The sequence below is a fragment of the Phascolarctos cinereus genome, unplaced genomic scaffold (genome assembly GCF_003287225.1).
Source record: "Phascolarctos cinereus isolate Bilbo 61053 unplaced genomic scaffold, phaCin_HiC Scaffold_726;HRSCAF=1367, whole genome shotgun sequence".
Lineage (NCBI taxonomy): Eukaryota > Metazoa > Chordata > Mammalia > Diprotodontia > Phascolarctidae > Phascolarctos > Phascolarctos cinereus.
Genome location: NW_027556098.1, coordinates 152451587 through 152468746, shown reverse-complemented (window position 1 = coordinate 152468746; position 17160 = coordinate 152451587). Strand labels below are relative to the sequence as shown.

Here is a 17160-nt window from a genome sequence, read left to right as displayed (position 1 = left end):
GCTTTTGAAATGCAGTTCTTAGTCCTTCTAACAAGCAAATTACCATTTGGTCTCTCTTTGCCCTAGCTTCACTCTTCTGATAATCCTATCCTGGGTGAGTAGTGGGAATAGCAGCTGTTCCTGGGGAGTATTTTGTGGGGTTATTGGTAGCAAAACGATCCCCAAATTTTTGAGCCTGTTCCCAGATTCCCCTCTTTTCTTCAGAGGTACAACAGGTGGAGAAGAGCATATGCAAATCACCCCAAGAAAGCTCGAATTGCGGGGACACGTCCCTAAAGCCCTCAGTAAACTTACTGGGATCTTCTGAGTATTGCCCCAGTTTCTCTTTGACCCAAATTAGGTCTGAAATGGAGATTGGAACATGTACCCTAATTGTCCCATTGGGACAGGCAGGAACTCCCCTTAGGGGAAAAAGCCCTGGAGGCGCTGTGGGAACTGGGCTAGGAGGAAGGGAGATAGGAAGTCCCACTTCTTCTGAGTGAGGGACTGGGGAATGCTGGCTGAATTGGACTGGAAAAATCAGCTGGCACCAGAGATGGGAAAGGGTCGGAGGAGGAGATGCCTCTGAGACTGGGGCCTGGGAATTCCTTGCCTCAGGGTAAAGGGAATGGGGAGGAGGTACTCAGGCAAGGCCCTTGTCCAAAACCTCAGTAGGGGTCACTTCCGGAGCAGGGGACTGTGGAGGAAATGCAGCATAGGCAGGATATGAGGCTAGAGGAAAACAGAAGGTAAACCAAGGGAAGGATGAGTGGGTATGGGAAACAGGGGCGGCCAGGGGAAAATGTGGTGGAGATAGGAGCTGGGGAGGTGGTGTTAATGGAGGGTGGGAAGAGGGGTGCTCTTAGCACTGGGGACCATAAGAAGGTCATCCAAAAAGTCTAGCTGATCCCCATTCCCCATTTGTGGGGCAGCTCTAGCTATGAGCATTCTACAATCTTTTTTGAGAATGGAGTCCCCAGAAAGTTTGACAAAAGTCATTATGTAGGACTCTCCACACATCTTCCTTCTCTGCTACAATATTTCTAACTCTGAGAGCGTATGTTGCTGTAATGTCCCAAAAACGGGCCATGCCTCTTAATTTCCCGGCTGATGCTGAGGCCAGATGGTATTGCAAAAGAATACCAGCTTTGTCTTTTTTAGTTCTTTAGAGAAACTAAATTTTTCCCAATTTCATAAAAGACAGCCCAAAGTTGAATCTTCAGGAATTGAACAGGATTGACCCTTTTCGGGGGGTGGAGACTGGAAGTCCCTCCCTTCTTAAAGGAGGATTTAAGAATGAGGGGAAACAAACAAAAAAAAAAAAGCCCAAAGAAGTATGTTGTTTTCCCAAGTCCCTAGCACTGAGAGAATTGAGAGGATTGGGTCTAAGCTTCCAGATAGGGAGTCAGAGGGTATGCCCACATCATGGTCTTGAACAGAACCACTGGACTGAGAAGCGTCAGGCTGAGTTCAAGACAACCTTGTAGTTGTCTGACCTAATGGGACCTGAGAGGTCAGGCCCCAAAAGCACTTCCAAGCCAAGCCTTTATAGTTGCTTGGAAATCTACCCTATTGCAGGGCAAAAAAAGAGATTAGGGGAAGAGTGGAGGTTTATATACCTTCCAGTCCTGGCTGGTGAAGAGCTTGGTATAGGCAGTTTTTCCCAGTCAGGGAACCATATGATGAGGTCGAGGTGAGGGGTGCTAGAACCCTGAGATCACGACACTTGGGGCCTGTGTGAAAGAATTTGACCCAAGCCTTCTTTCAGCCAAAAATAAGGTTTATTGAAGATTCGCCATATTAGCTAGACTCTTAAGGAATCTGAGCATCTGTGGACTATTGGCTAGATTGTGAAAATCTGAGCAGTGGCTAAATTATAAGAATCAGAACATCTTAATGGAGACAAGATGGACCTTATATACAGAAAGACTATGGGAGGGATCCAGGAATGACCAAGTAGTCTATGAGGTAATAGAACTCCAGGGGTGGCCAAGGGAGAATAGAGCCTAGATAGGTTTGGAAGGTTTGGAAGTGGCTGGGGGACATAGGGAGGTCTAGGCTAGGTTAAGGGTAATAGATTGGGCATAGCCACAATGAAAGGCCAGTTGATGGGATTATAGCCTGGGGCAGGGAATGCCAGAGATTTGGCCATGTGGCAAAGTCCTGGGTTTTTCCTTTTTGGGGTTTAGATCCCATCCTCATCTGTTAGACCAAATAACACAAACAAAAGATATATATTCCAGAGGCAACACAGTTTTCAGGGTATTAGAGGATCAATTGTTAAAACTTATGAAGCAGGGAAATATTGCAATAGCATGGGGAAAACTCTTACCTTATTTTTACCTCTAAGCAAAGATCAACAGAATATTACTAACCATAGATTCATAAATGCACTTTCTAAATTATACAATTTTTTTTATGACAATCTGTAGAAGGCAGCATAACACAGTGGATAAAGAACTAATTTCGAAGCCAGGAAGACCTATTCAAGTCCCACTTCTGATACTTATCGGTTATGTAACCTTGGCAGTCACTTAACTACTCATTGTTCTAAGTAATTCTCTAAGTAAGTTGTAGAGAAGACCTGTATTAGAAGAGGGAGTTTCCTCTATACCAATGAATTATATGTCCAGTCTCTGTTCCTAATATATACATGCCCAGAGGGTATCCTTGATGAAGGAATTAGAAGGGAAACACATGGCTCTGATATTCCACACCAGTGGTCTCAAAATCAAAAAGAAGGTACATAGTAAGCACTCAGTACCATTAGAATAAAATGCTGCCTACAAGGCTCTACTTCAATGAAGTGTCTCTCCTATATCCATCAAAAATTAGTATTTAGTATTAGTATATTATTATTAGTATATAGATTATGTAGTGCTTATTATGTAGCAGTGCTTACTATGCACTCTACCTAACTTTACCTTTATATCCATCTCTAGTTAACTCTTGGACTCTGTAATTGACGCAAAATTTAGTCACCTGGAAACATTGACCAATGAAAGATTATATAGACCAACCAAAAATTACATTACAGGGACTGAGGGTAGACAATTATCAAGAGGGGAAGTTGGGGAAAGAGCCAGCATCTTCTTGGGACTTTTCTCAGCCTGAATCTTCCTCTCTAAGATGCCCTTAGAGCTAATGGCTCTCTTTGATGTCTCCATTATCTTTCATAGCTCCTTCCTGTGTTCTGTGCTTTCTCTCACTTCTCTAACCCTCTCTAATCCTAGTTCTGATTATCTAATTCAATCAAAGCGTTTGATCTGTCAAAGCACCAGAGACAAAGTGTGGGTTTCAACCCCATCCTCAGCTAGGAACAGTTAAATTTGTGGGATCATTATCCGATTGGATTTGAGTTAGACTATAAATTCCTTCCTTCAAGGCAGGAACTACATTATATGGACTTTTATACCCCCTACAGTACTTAAACACTTAATCTTCCACTAACATTCAACTTTGTTAACCCTCTGGTATTTGTTTTATCTAGGTTTGTATTTTATCTGCAGCAGAGGTGGGGAGCCTGCAGCCTCAAGGCCATATGTGGCCTTCTAAGTCCTTATGTGCAGCCCTTTGACTGAATCCAGACTTCACAAAACAACTTTGTTTGGCCATAGGTTCCCCACTCCTGGATAGTGATACAGCTGGGACTAAAAACTTGTTGCTTTTTTCCAAGCTCTACTTTCCCATAGGATGAAGTTTTGCATTCCAAAGTGGGAAGATGAACTCAGAAGTGGGAAATTCAAAAATGCAAATCGAATACCAACTCAGAAAAACCAAATTTAAACACATTCAAACATAGATGATGCTTTGCACTGACTTTTAAGCTCTGCAGATGGGTCATAGAAAGCTAATGAAGTTGGGGAAAGGGGGGAAGCTAATGACAGTTCCTACTAGAAATTAGGATGTGTACATAAAACTTACTGAGGCAAACCCTGGGCCAATAAGAGGCTTTTGAGGAATCCTCTTCTTTTCTAATTACCTTTCAATGCAATTCAACTAATATTTATTACATACTTACTACACAGTGGACACTATGTTGGGAAACAGAACTTAGCTGGGGCCCCTCTTACTATCTTTTAAACACTCTATCTCGTGAGGTGTGGAGGAAAAGAGGCTGATTATGCCAACTGTTAGCAATAGGTATTTGAAATTACTGATTTTTGCAGCTAACAGAGAGAAAGATGAAGCATCAATGACTAGATCTCAGGCCACTAAAAATAAACTTGTGTTACCATATTTGGCACTCTTGTCATAGGTTACAGACACATGTCCTAGCCCCAATTTGAAGGAATGGTAGAGTGACAAGAATACTTATGACAACTGAACAGTAAAAATGAGGACAGTGAACTTGTCATTAAGTTGAGAAGCTACAGAAAAAAAAAAGTCTACAGTTTGCCTTGCCTTTAGAAAATGCTTACCTTTAGAAGATACTAAAAACAAAAACAAAACAAAACAAAAACCCTCCAGCTTTATCATGTTAGATTTTCTCTAAGAAGAAATCGATGAGATCATGAATTTAATCTTGAAGTAAAGACTGAATTAAAATTTCTGACCTAAAGGATGCATTAGCGACTGGGTCTCTTAAGCCAAGTGAATATTATGTCTACAATTAGAATTTTGCGCACAAGTTAATGACATGTACCTGAAACATACATTAAATAAAATTTATAAGCTATAGACAAATTGAAATACAACTCTTTGGAATGAGACAGTATAAAAATATAGTCTGATCATATCATCTATCAAAACCAAACTATTGTAATCTCTAGGGGAGAAAATAGCATTACATTAAAATTGTAAGAAAAATATAAATGACTTTCTTCTGAAGTGAGGAAATAAGGCTCTGGGTTTGGTAATATCAGAAAACAAGACCATCTGTAAATACTGAGGTCCCACAAACTTTTCTGAGGATTTCATTGAGGCTTTTTTTTTAACAGCAAACAGGAAATAGTAAAAAGAATTAACAAGCAATAATTAAAGAGAGTTATGTTTAAAAAAGAATTTGACATTTTATTGAAATAACAACTGTGCACCCCTACCACAATAGGTGTCTGGCTTTTAGACATATGCTCCTAGTTCCAAAATAAATGATGTTTCAGGATGTGTTGTAGCTGCCTGTTTTATTGAAAAATAAAATAAAATAAAAACCCTTCTTTCCAAGATGCATGCAAGTAAAAAAATTGTAACTCAAGCTAATGTGCCAGATTTTTTTTTTGTCTTCCCATGATGAGCTTGTGGTTTCTTAGCTATTACACATGAAAAAGGCATTTGACCAAAAATGAGTCAATTTGTTAAACAGCTTATAAACTTGTTTTAGAAAAAGTAACTATGTTTTCTGAAATTTGGAAGATATGATTCGACTGTGGTTACTTTGGTAATGCAGCTGCATGTAATTGTTCTGTAATTGATGATTTTCACATGACAATCACAGGATTAGGATATTGAGGGGAGGTGTTGGCCCCCAAATGCCACTTTACTACATTTCTTTTCCTGCCTACAATGGTTTAAGTTTCAGTGGTGTATGAGTTAAACAGCAAAATCTTTCTCATGAACTTTATTCCAGATTCCATGCTATTTCCACGATAAACATTTCAATAAAATCTGGGTTTTAAATATTATTTCAAGATCTTCTGCTTATAAGTACTTCAGACTAAGAAAAGGAAACATTGTAAACAAAATAGTGTATAAAATTTATGCATATAGTGTTGATAATATCATTATACCTTCTCTTCTTCCATCTATTTCTACTACTATGTTAGGGTCCATTAAGAGAGAAAAGACAATACAGGGAAAGATTGATACCATGAATGAGAATGTCTTCTAACTTTCTTTGAGTCTACTTATCACAACTAGAATAAAAAAGGCAGCTCATCTCTTATAGTGAATTTTTTTAGAAGGTGGGTTTTATAGGCTGTACCAAATCATTGTTACTCTCCATAAGATATCCTCAGAAAATTGGCCTAAGAAAATATTTTCAGATTTGGACTGAGGGATGCAATTACAAGAGTTGTGCCAGAGAAATGTTTTCAAACTTAACTATTTCCATTGGGGAACTGTATTTATATGTAACACTAAGAAATATCATCCACAACTGAATAGGCTTTTTCATATCCCTGTGATTTACCACGATTATTTTCAAGGATACTTAATTCAGAGCTTTCCTTTCAGGGTGTCGCCACTTTCCCTTTTGGATATGAGTTATATTAGACCGACCTCTATTATTTCTGGATTACATGTCAGCAAAGGAAAATAAATTGAGTGCTTTGAGGGGAAAAAATCATTACTGGAAAGATGAATAGGCCAATTGTACTGGGGTTACTAGAAGTAAGGGCCTTAGAAAGATCCATTGGTTCGATTTTCCAGGAAGCATGTCTTCTTGGATACCCTTCAGAGTTGTGACGAATTCTTCTGCAGCAGGTGGGAGGTATGCAGATTGATATGACACTCTCGAAAGGCACTGTCCTCCTTAGGCCGATAAAATCCATGTTTGGCTTCAAAGAAAGACTTTCTTTGCTATAGACTGCCTGGATATAAATACTACATTAGACAGAATTCTCAAGTTCTAGGCATTTTGAAAAGTGGCAAAAGCAAGTTCAAGTTCTATGTTGACAATTTCTACCATTTAGGAGGTCAAAGGATCTGAATTTTCATTAATTTTTTCATTTGTTCAAAGGTCCACATTCAACAGTCTCCCTATTCTGCCTCCCTTCCCCTTTCTCTACCCCACCTTCCTGCTATCTGGTACCAGTTTTTCTTTGCAGCCACTTTCAAATGTTTGGCCTATCAAATAAGTAATAAAGAGATCTATTTTTCACTCAACTCAGCCTTTGTAATTTGCATAAAATTATGATGGGAGGTTATGAGCAATCCACCCAAAACAACTTCACGTAACTGTTTTGCAGTTTGTGGAGTCCTGAGAAATAATTTGCTTTGACCAAGGGCATGATAAGGATTAAAAGAAATTTGCTCATTATTAATGCAGAAGGGATTAAACTGCTGAAGTGGGAGACAAGAGCTGAGGAGAATCTTTTTAAAAAAAAAAAAGATTTAAAGGGGGCAGCTAGGTGGCGCAGTGGATAGAGCACCGGCCCTGAAATCAGGAGGACCTGAGTTCAAATCCGACCTCAGACCAAACACTTGACACTTACTAGCTGTGTGACCCTGGGCAAGTCACTTAACCCTAATTCCTTGGGGGGGGGGAAGGACTTAAAATGCCTAAGAGCTTTTTAACTGGCTGGGTGTGGCTGGCCAGAGTCTGGATAAGTAAAAAATAGCCATGGGGTTTTCAAAGTTAAGACCCTAGGAACTATAGTTTAGTTAAAATATGTCTCAGAAAAGACTAGTAGATAGTAGCAAAGAGCAGTGGACCTTCAAGCAATGACCATCACCAGGGGGTGGATGTGCCCAGCAGACAGTAGTAAAGCAGAGACCAGAGAGGCAAAGGATCACAGCTCTCCTGGTGACAGAGGTTATCAGCAGCTCTGCAGTATCAGAGTTGTTCCAACCTTGTCATTCTGTGTGTACACTCCATACATATATCCTACCCACACATGTTTCCAGTGAAATAATCACTTCACAAATGTGACATAGTCATATGTGTTTCCTAGCTGTGTGTTCATTTATGCATGTTCCCTGGTAAAATATGTTTCTGTGTTTGTGTCCTCTTCTCTGCAGTGGTGTACTAACCAGTAGGAGAGCATATCCCTAGCTATGTGGGAATAACCCTTTTTTGTTACTTATCTTGCTATGATATTTAATTATATATTTTGCTCTAAAATAATGCATCTTCTGGTGAGCTGGTGGAGAAAACACATAGGTAGAAGTTTTTTGTGTTTTGATTTGACTTAACCAAGAAAACATAGAAAGGAACACACATTTGTTTAATTTGAATGGAGTGTGTGGGGATTATTTAACATGCTAATTAAGGATAAGTAATGTTTTCACAGAACCCTAATATCTTTAAATGTAATATGGAAAGGTAAATATGAAAAGCCTGTGGGTGATTTTGTTTTATCTTGGGTAAAGACAAAAAAGGGAGAGACAGGTGACTATACTTGGGAAGAAAAAAGGAGGAAGAGGACAGAAATTACTGTCTCATGATAGAGATGCATAATATGAAAAGTATTTAATCATGGAGGAAGAGATAGAGAAATAGGATTTCATGTACCTCACTTTCATCTGAACCAGATAAAGGAAAAATGAACGCAATTATGCACACCCACATGTGGCAAGAGAAAGAAAGTTTGAGAGGTATGGCAGGAGAGGTAAGGCAATAGTCATAAGCAATATAAACTTGGGTGTCAGAAAGAAGAATATAAAGGGAAGAGCAAAAGAAAAGGAAGAGAGAGGGAAAACCTGGAATTAAGTATGGGACAAGGGGAAGAGAAGAGCTACAACAAAGAGGAAACAGTCAGTTTATTTATAGAACACAAATGTCGGGCAAACTCCCTCTCTTTTACCATCTTAGATGCAAAGAAGGAGATGAAAGTAAAGAGAGGAAAAAGGAGAAGGAGAAAGAATAGAGGAAAATACGCAATTAACAGTTATAACTATAAATATGAATGGGATGAATTCACTCATAAAACAGAAAATATAGCAAGTTAGAAGATTGGATTAGAAAACAGAATATGACACATTTGGGAAAAAAACGTACAAAGCACAGAAATTCACATAGAGTTAAATGAGAGACTAGAGAAAAATCTATTGTGCTGCAGCAGAATTGAAAAAAAAAAGCAGGGGTAGCAATCATAATTTCCAAATAAAGCTACAAAAAAGATCACTAATATAAAATGAGATAAGGAAGGAAATTTCATCGTGTATATGTATGTATGTATGTATGCATAAATATGTATGTGCATTATATATAACTACTTATATGAGTACTTACATGTACTCAATAGCTTAGTACATAAATATTTAAAGGAAAAGTTAATAAATTAGAGGGAGAAGTGGATAATAGACTGTAAAAGTGGGAAACTTCATTGTATTCTTTCAGCCCTAGATAAATCTAAGTAGAACATAAACAAGAAAGAAGTTAAATATCTGAATGGAACTTTAGAAAAATTAGAGGTTATACATCTCTGGTGATTACTAGATAGGAACAGAAAGAAATTTATATGCTACTTAGATGTATAAAACACTTTGCAAAAATTGACCACATATTGAGATATAAAGGCCTGTTCAAAAAATGTAGAAAAGTAGAAATATTAGACATATCATTTTGTAATCATAATACAATAAAAAACTATGTTCAATAAAGGGCTGTATAAGAAAATTAAAAAATAATGGACAACTAAATAATAAAATCTGACATCCATTCTGATGGTAAAAATATCAGGGAAAATGGCCATTTCTTTAATGTAGTGTATATGCTGAGAACATGTGCTTGGAGTCAGGAAGACCTGAGTTCAAATGTGATTTCAGATAATTACTATGTGATCCTGGGCAAGACACTTAATTTCCTCATCTATAAAATGAGGATAGTAATAGCACTTACCTCCCAGGGTTGTTGTTGAGGATCAAATGAGATAAAAATTGTAAGGTGTTTAGCACAGTGCCTGGCACATAGTAAGTACTATATAAGTGTTAGCTATCATCATCATCAATCATCATTTTTTTTCTTTTGTTGTTTTATTAATTTATTAATTTTAAATTTTCAACATTCACTTCTACAAGGTTTTGAGTTCCAAATTTTCTCCCAATCTCACCCCTCCCCTCACCCCAAGATGGCATGCATTCTGAATACCCCTTCTTCTAATCTGCCCTCCCTTCTATCACCACACCCTTCTCTTATCCCCTCCCCCTTCTGTTTTTCTGTAGGGCAGGATAGATTTCTATACCCCATTGCTTGTATATCTTATTTCCCAGTAGCATGTGAAAACAATTTTAAACATTTGTTTTTAAAACTTTGAGTTCCAAGTTTTCTCCCTTCCTCCATCCCCACCCACCCTTGTTGAGAAGGCAAGCAACTCGATACAGGTTATACATGTATAGTCATACAAAACACTTCCATAGTAGTCATGTGAAAAACTAACTATATTTCCCTTCATCCTATCCTGCCCCCCCATTTATTCTATTCTCTCTTTTAACCCTGTCCCTCCTCAAAAGTATTTGCTTCTGATTACCCCATCCTCCAATCTTCTCTCCCTTCTATCATCCCCCTGCTCTTTTATCCCTTTCCCCCTGTAGGGTAAGATAGATTTCCATACCCAATTGAGTGTGTATACCATTATTATTTGTAACAAGACAAGAAAGAGAAATTGAAGGAATAAGCATAAGCAAAGAAAAAAACAAAATTGTCATTTTTTGCAATATGATAATAAACTCAGAAAACCCTAAAAAGTCAACTAAAAATATAGTTGAGGCAATTAGTAATTTCAGCAAAGTTGTAAGACATAAAATAAATCCACACAAATAGCATTTCTTTGTATCATCAACAAAACTGAACAGGAAGAGCTAGAAAGAGATATTCCATTTCAAATAACTACAGAAACAACAAAATATTTGGGAGTGAAAGTATAGGAATCTAACAATAAAATAGAGTTTATTAAAATAAAAACATACATGTAATTAGAGAAATATTAATTGCTCTTAGGAAGGTCAAGTCAGTATAATAAAAAAGGCAATACTCCCTAAATTAACTTGCTATTCAGTTCTGTACCAATCAAACTACCAAAGAATTGTTTTCTAGAACTAGGAAAAATAACAATTCATATGGGGGAAGAAAAGGTGAAGAATTTCAAGGGTAATAATGAAAAAAAAATGTGGCAACAAGGGAATCTAACAGTACCAGATCTCAAATAATACTACAAAGCAATAATTATCAAAAATGATTTGATGCTAGCTAAAAGATAGAGAGGTTGATTAGAAGAATAGATTAGGTATACAACATAGAAAAGCAAGAAACATAGTTGTCTTATGTTTGATAAATACAAAGCTTGTGGGATAAGGACTCAATATTTGACAAAAACTGCAGGGAAAAGCAGAAAGGAGTTTGTCAGAAATTGGATTATACCAGTTTCTCACACCATATACCAAGATATATGCTAAATGGATATACATATATATATATATTATATATATATATATATATATATGACTTAGGCATAAAAGGTGACATCATAAGCAAATTAGAAGAACAAGGAAGTAATTATCTTTCATATCTATGGATAGCGAGAAAGTTCATAACTAAAGAGATATAGAAGATAAATGGACTATTTTCATTATATAAAATTAAGGTTTTGCACAAACAGATCTAAGGCAGTGAAAGTTAAAAGAGAAATCAATAACTAGGGAAAAAAAGTCTTTGCAGCAAGTTTCTCTGATAAAGGTCGCATATCCAAGTTATATGAGGAATTGATTCAAATCAAGACTAAGTTGTTTTGTATAATTGCACATATACAACCTATATCTGATTATTTGCCATTTCAGGGAGGGATAGAATTTGGAACTCAAAACTTTAGATAAAAAAATTTTGTAAGAAAGACTAAGTATCATTTCTCAATAAATAAATGATATGACCACAAACATAAAATAAAGATCAAGAGCAGAGTTTGTTAGGGAAAGATGAGCAGGGGTGATAATCATGATCTCAGACAAAGTCAAGGCTAAAATAGATTTAATCAAAAGAGACAAATGGGGAAACTGTAGTATGTGTCAGCTATATTTATCAATGTTGTTTTGGATTATTTAAAACAACTAGAACTAGATAGTATAAGGTGGGAATATTGTAGTGGTGTAAGAAATGAGAATTGGTGGACTTGGAAAAATATGGAAAAATTTGGACTTATGAAGGAAGAAGTTATCCACCCTCAGAGAAACAGAGGATAAATAAGTATAGTATGGTCTTATATAGATGCATATGAATGTATATGTCTATATGACTGATTATTGATATCTAGGTATGTGTATATATAAGTAAGGATTTGTATGTACAGGAATACATGTTTATATACATATATATCTTTGTGTGTATATGTCTATATAGGCATGTACTTATCTGTGTATACACACACATATATATGTGCTTAATCGTAGCCTCCTGGGGTAGGGAGAGAGAAAGGGGGGAAAAGAACAAAGTAAAAAGTGCACAGCAGAGAACAAAAGAAAACTTACAAGGAAGCAAAGAAAAGATGGACAGCTCTCAACACAATGCATAGTATGTATTATATAGGCTTTCTTGAAATGGAAATTTACTGCTATGTATTTTGAATCCTCTCTCATGTTCTGCTGTGCACATAGCAATGCTTTTTGTCCCCTTATTTTGTATTATTTTAGTTTTACTATTTGTTCCTTTTTTCTTTTCTTATTTTGTACTAAGTTTAAAATTTTAAAAATTACAAATAAAAAAATAAAAGGGAAAAGAAGAAACAAAATACAGAAACAAACAAACAAACAGAAAAAAAAACCAGTGATTCAAATTAATTGTCATATGGAGGGAGGCACATTGGCTGCTACATAAGAGAGCTCCAAAATCTTAAATGTTAAAAGTAACCAGCCAGTCTCCTGCCCCACTTCTGCCAAGAATCAAAATCTCCCTTGGGGAGGAATGGGCAGAAGAGACTATAAAGATATCCAGATAGTCACACCTCCTTTTGAGTGACATCTAGATAGACCCATGTGGATGTACATAACCTATGGGATAGCACACACACACACACACAAACAACTTGCAAAGTTGTACTAAAGAGGAATATTCTCTACAACATCCCTGATAAATGGACCTACCCCTCTCTTCTTGAAGACTTCTTGTAACTAGGAACCTCCTGAGCCATAGCCTATTTCACTTCTGTAAAGCTCTAGTTCTTTTTTTTTTTTTTTGGTGAGGCAATTAGGGTTAAGTGACTTGCCCAGGGTCACACAGCTAGTAAGTATTATGTGTCTGAGGCCAGATTTGAACTCAGGTCCTCCTGACTCCAGGGCGGTGTGCTATCCACTGTGCCACCTATTCTTTTAAGAATACTGTTAGGACAGGACAGCTAGCTGGTGCAGTGGATAGCACACTGGTTCTGGATTCAGGAGGACCTGTGTGACCCTGGGCAAGTCACTTAACCCCATTGCCTAGCCCCCCCTCCCAAAAGAAAAAAAAAAGGAATACTGTTAGAAGTATTGATATTTAAAATGATGGGAGGCAGTCACTGAATGCAAAGGACAAGAAAAGACTTCTATGTCAGAACAAAAGGGATGATCAAAGAAACAAGGGTAGTGAAGGTACCGAAAACCATGTCATATGAGGCTAATTTGAAGGGATTGGAGATGTTTCACGTGGTAAAAAGAAGGTAAGACATGGAGGGTGGGAGTGGGGATGGTATAACAGTTTTCTCAAAGACTTGAGGAGCTGTTATATGGAAGACGAATCAGTCTTCTATTTGGCCCAAGAAGGTAAAAACATGAGCAATGGTTGAAAATTGCAAAGAAAATTATTTAGGTTTGATATAAGGAAAAAATTTCTGACAATTAGAGGTTTCCAAAAATTGGATAGACTACCTCATGATGTAGTGGTTTACCTTTCACTGCAGGTCTTTAGGAAGATGCTGAAGCATATTTGTCAGGGCTAACAAAGAGGGCATGCTTGCTTTGATGAGTGTTGAGCTAGATGAACTGGGAGGTACCTTCCAACTCTGAGATTCGGTGTGATTGTTTCTAAGTGTTTTCCTTACATACAGCAAAAATGTCCCTCTCTCCAGCTTCTATCCAATGCTCCTAACTCCTTAGGAGATGAGTGGAAGAGGAGAGTGATAAATCTAATCTAATTCCTCTTCCCCTTTTCCACACATCAACCCTTTACATACTTGAAGATACCTATCCTATCCCTTCCTCAGTCTTCTCTTCTCCCAGATAAAATCCCCATTTCCTTCCAACAATCAATATGTTACAGTCCCATAACTATTTGTTATCAAGGCCTTCTATTCAGGGTAGACAGCAACATAGATGAATCATGCTGCTACCAAGCAACCTGCAAAATTATCAAGGTTAAAAGAATGTAGGAGGCATGTACAAAAATATAAAGCTGCCTGTTCCAGTTTCCAGAAGTCAGTTTACCACACTTTTCTAATCCAAACAATTAATAATGAAAAAAAAACCGAACAAAGATTTTAGATTACTGGGAATCTGGAGATCTTCCTGTGTATGCGTCTTGCTTGAGATAGGTGTTATAATTTTTCCAGTGTGAGAGTCCATGAATTCTCTCCGACTTGGAATTGTCTCAGGGCCCCATGCTGCTTTTTCCTTCTGTATATGTCCATGTGCTCCCAGGGCATGTTTTATAAATGTTCATGTGCTGGAACACAAACTGATTCCAGTTGTACACATCCATGTAGCATCAGGCATTCTGTGGAAGGCTATATGTGGGCAAATGAGAGGAAGTTAGTTTTGCTCAGGATGCAGTGGGAGAAACTGTCATGAGGACTGGTTATGTTAGTGAAAATGTGCTTGATCTCGTTGTTGTGAGACTCCCCCTAGTGAATTTGTGGAGAATACAATCTGAACTGTAAAGAGCCCAGTATAGTCACTCTTCCAGTCCAAGAATCAGAAAATAGAAACATAGAATTTTAAAAGTTGAAAAGGACCTTAGAGGTCCAACTTACTAAGCTCGTAGATTTAGAGTTAGAAGGGACCTCAGAGTTATCTAGCCCTATGGTGTCAAACTCAAATATAAATTGGGACCACTAAACTGTACATAAGGATCCCTGTGGGCTGCATTGGTTTTTAAATGTAATATTTTTATTATATATTTATTACAATATGTTAGTCGTATTTTCATTTATTTTGTTAAATATTTTTCAGTTACATTTTAAATTAGGATATACTTGGGGGTGTTGTGGGTCCTATGTTGGTGGGGGCTGAGTGTTTGACACCTCTGATCTAGCCCAACCCCCTCATTCTATAGAAGAGGAAACGAGGATCATAGAAGTTGTGACTTGTCTGAGATCACATAACTAGTGCAATTAGTAGAGTCACACAGTAAGTGTCAGAGGCAGTAATGGAACATAGGTCTCCCTGATTCCAAGTCTAGCGCTCTATTCACTGTGGGGCAGAGAGAATACTGACCTGTGCCATGAGACAGGAGAAGGGAAGAATGTGATACAGAAAGGGAAGTACCCCTGAGCACTTGCAGCTAGGCACATTGGAGATTCTACCATATGAGTAGAGAACTGAACCCTCTGAGGAGGAAACGTGGAGATTTTCCAAAGAATGATAACACTGATTAGCTGGGATTGCTAGGCACTCCTGAAGTAAAGGCACATGAAATAAAAAAGATGAAGATGAAAAAAATGAGAGGAATAGTAATGGGTGGTGACTCATTGAGGGGTACTGACATCTATTTGTCAACCTAATAACAGTAGTAAAGAGTTCCTCTGTCCTCCTGGACTGTATATCTAGGACATGACAAAGAACCTCCCAAGATTTGTCATACTTTATAATTGCTAGATATTTATGATGTGTCGTATCTGCATAAGTATTCTAGAAAGCACTGCTAAAGATTACAGTCTTGGGCAAGAAACTGAAGACATTAGGAACACAATGATATTCACATCACTGTTGCTAATCAAAGGCAAGGACTTTGGAGGAGAAAAATAGTTTTGTGAAGTTACCCATTGGTATCTAAGAAGATGATTTGGAGTACTGGAATATGTCCTAAATTAAAGGAATTATGGACTTCTGAGTAGGCATATTTATAGATCAGACTCTGAATCTGTTATCCCAAATCCCCATTTGCCCTGGGAAGCTGGGTACCCAGAGGGCAGCTTGCTACTTCTTCCCTCAGAGTTTTAGGGGTAACCCTCAAGGGTTGGGAAGATATTTTTTAATTTAATTTTTTTTCAACTAACAAAACTTTATATTCTCTCCCACCTCTGCCCTTCCCATTGGGGAAACCAACAAAGCCATCGTAGCAAATATGCATAATCAAGAAAAAATTGGCCACATCCAAAAATCTGTCTCATTCTGTACTCTGATTCCATCAGCTCTCTATCAGGGGTTAGGCAGCATACTTCATCATATGTCTTCTAGAATCATGGTTAATCATTACAATCTTACACCATAATTTATTTGGCCACTTTCCAATTAATGAGCATTGGGAGTAACTTTTTAAAAACAAATTTTATTAATAACTTTTGTTTTTACATTGCCAAAATCAGCAAAACCATCAAAAAATTCTGAAAATATACGCAATGTTCTGTACTAGGGGTGAATTTCCAATACGATTGCTCACAACCCTCTAGTAGTTTCCTCCTCCACTATCAGCAGATATTGATTAGAAAGCCAGAATTAATTAGCTTTTATGTAGAGGTATTTACTAGGCAGCTAAGTGTCAAAGTGGATAGAATGTCAGGCCTGGAGTCAGGAACACTTTTATCTTCCCGAGTTCAAATCTGGTCTCAGATACTTACTAGTTGTATGACCTTGGGCTAGTCACTTAACCCTGTTTGCCTCAGTTTCCTCATCTATAAAGTGAGCTAGAGAAGGAAATGCAAAGCACTCCAGCATCTCTGCCAAGAAAACCCCAAATAGGGTCACCAAGAGGCAGACATGACTGAAAAATGATTGAACCGACAGCAAAGAGCATTTTCTAAGGTGATATAGTAAGAACAGTTGATACAAACATTGTCCCCAGAAATCTGGATCATACTCTTCTACAAGTACTTCGTGAAGCTGTGACTGATTCCCACCTCCTTCCATAAGCCAGACATGATCTCTTCCTCTTCTTTACTTTATTTGTTGTGTCTTTATGATAGCCTGCCAAAAAACAGATGAAGATTAGCTGAAAAGGGGAACTGAGACATTAAAGGATTCGTTGGTGCCAGGAGAGGGCAGCAGAAACCTTACTCCAAACAAGACAACTGAGCCTAGTTTTGCTCAGAAGAGGAAGAAAGACAATATGTAAGTACAAGGGAATAAAGTTAGAGTGTGAAAGGAGCTGGAGATCCAACAAAGCCAGTGGGAGCACAAAAAAGAGGGACTCTGGCACAAGTAAGGCAAACCTGAAATCAGAGCACATAGATGAAGAGTTAGTTCAGTGTTGTTGTTCTTGTTTGGCCTTTGTTTTCAAAGAGGACCAGTGACATCACAGAGTGATGTCATGACTTGTGGGTGAATTGGATTTAAGTGAGGCAGAGTTACCCAAACTCCTCAATTTTACACTTTTACAGAGTTATTGAAAAGGGCAGCTAGGGGGCA

General features: G+C 37.7%; 1 protein-coding gene across 20 annotated transcripts in view; it reads left to right on the top strand.

Moving 5' to 3' along the window:
* The window catches only part of LOC110223780 (uncharacterized), a 132218-nt gene that overhangs the window by 46964 nt on the left and 68094 nt on the right, over nucleotides 1-17160 (top strand). For 16 of the 20 annotated variants that reach the window (XR_013483011.1, XR_013483007.1, XR_013483006.1 and 13 more), the window contains exon 3: nucleotides 16719-16863. The exons of the other annotated variants lie outside the window; for them this stretch is intronic. The gene's annotated coding sequence lies outside the window, so the exon portion shown is untranslated. The remainder of the gene's footprint in view (nucleotides 1-16718; nucleotides 16864-17160) is intronic. 20 annotated transcript variants of the gene reach the window in all.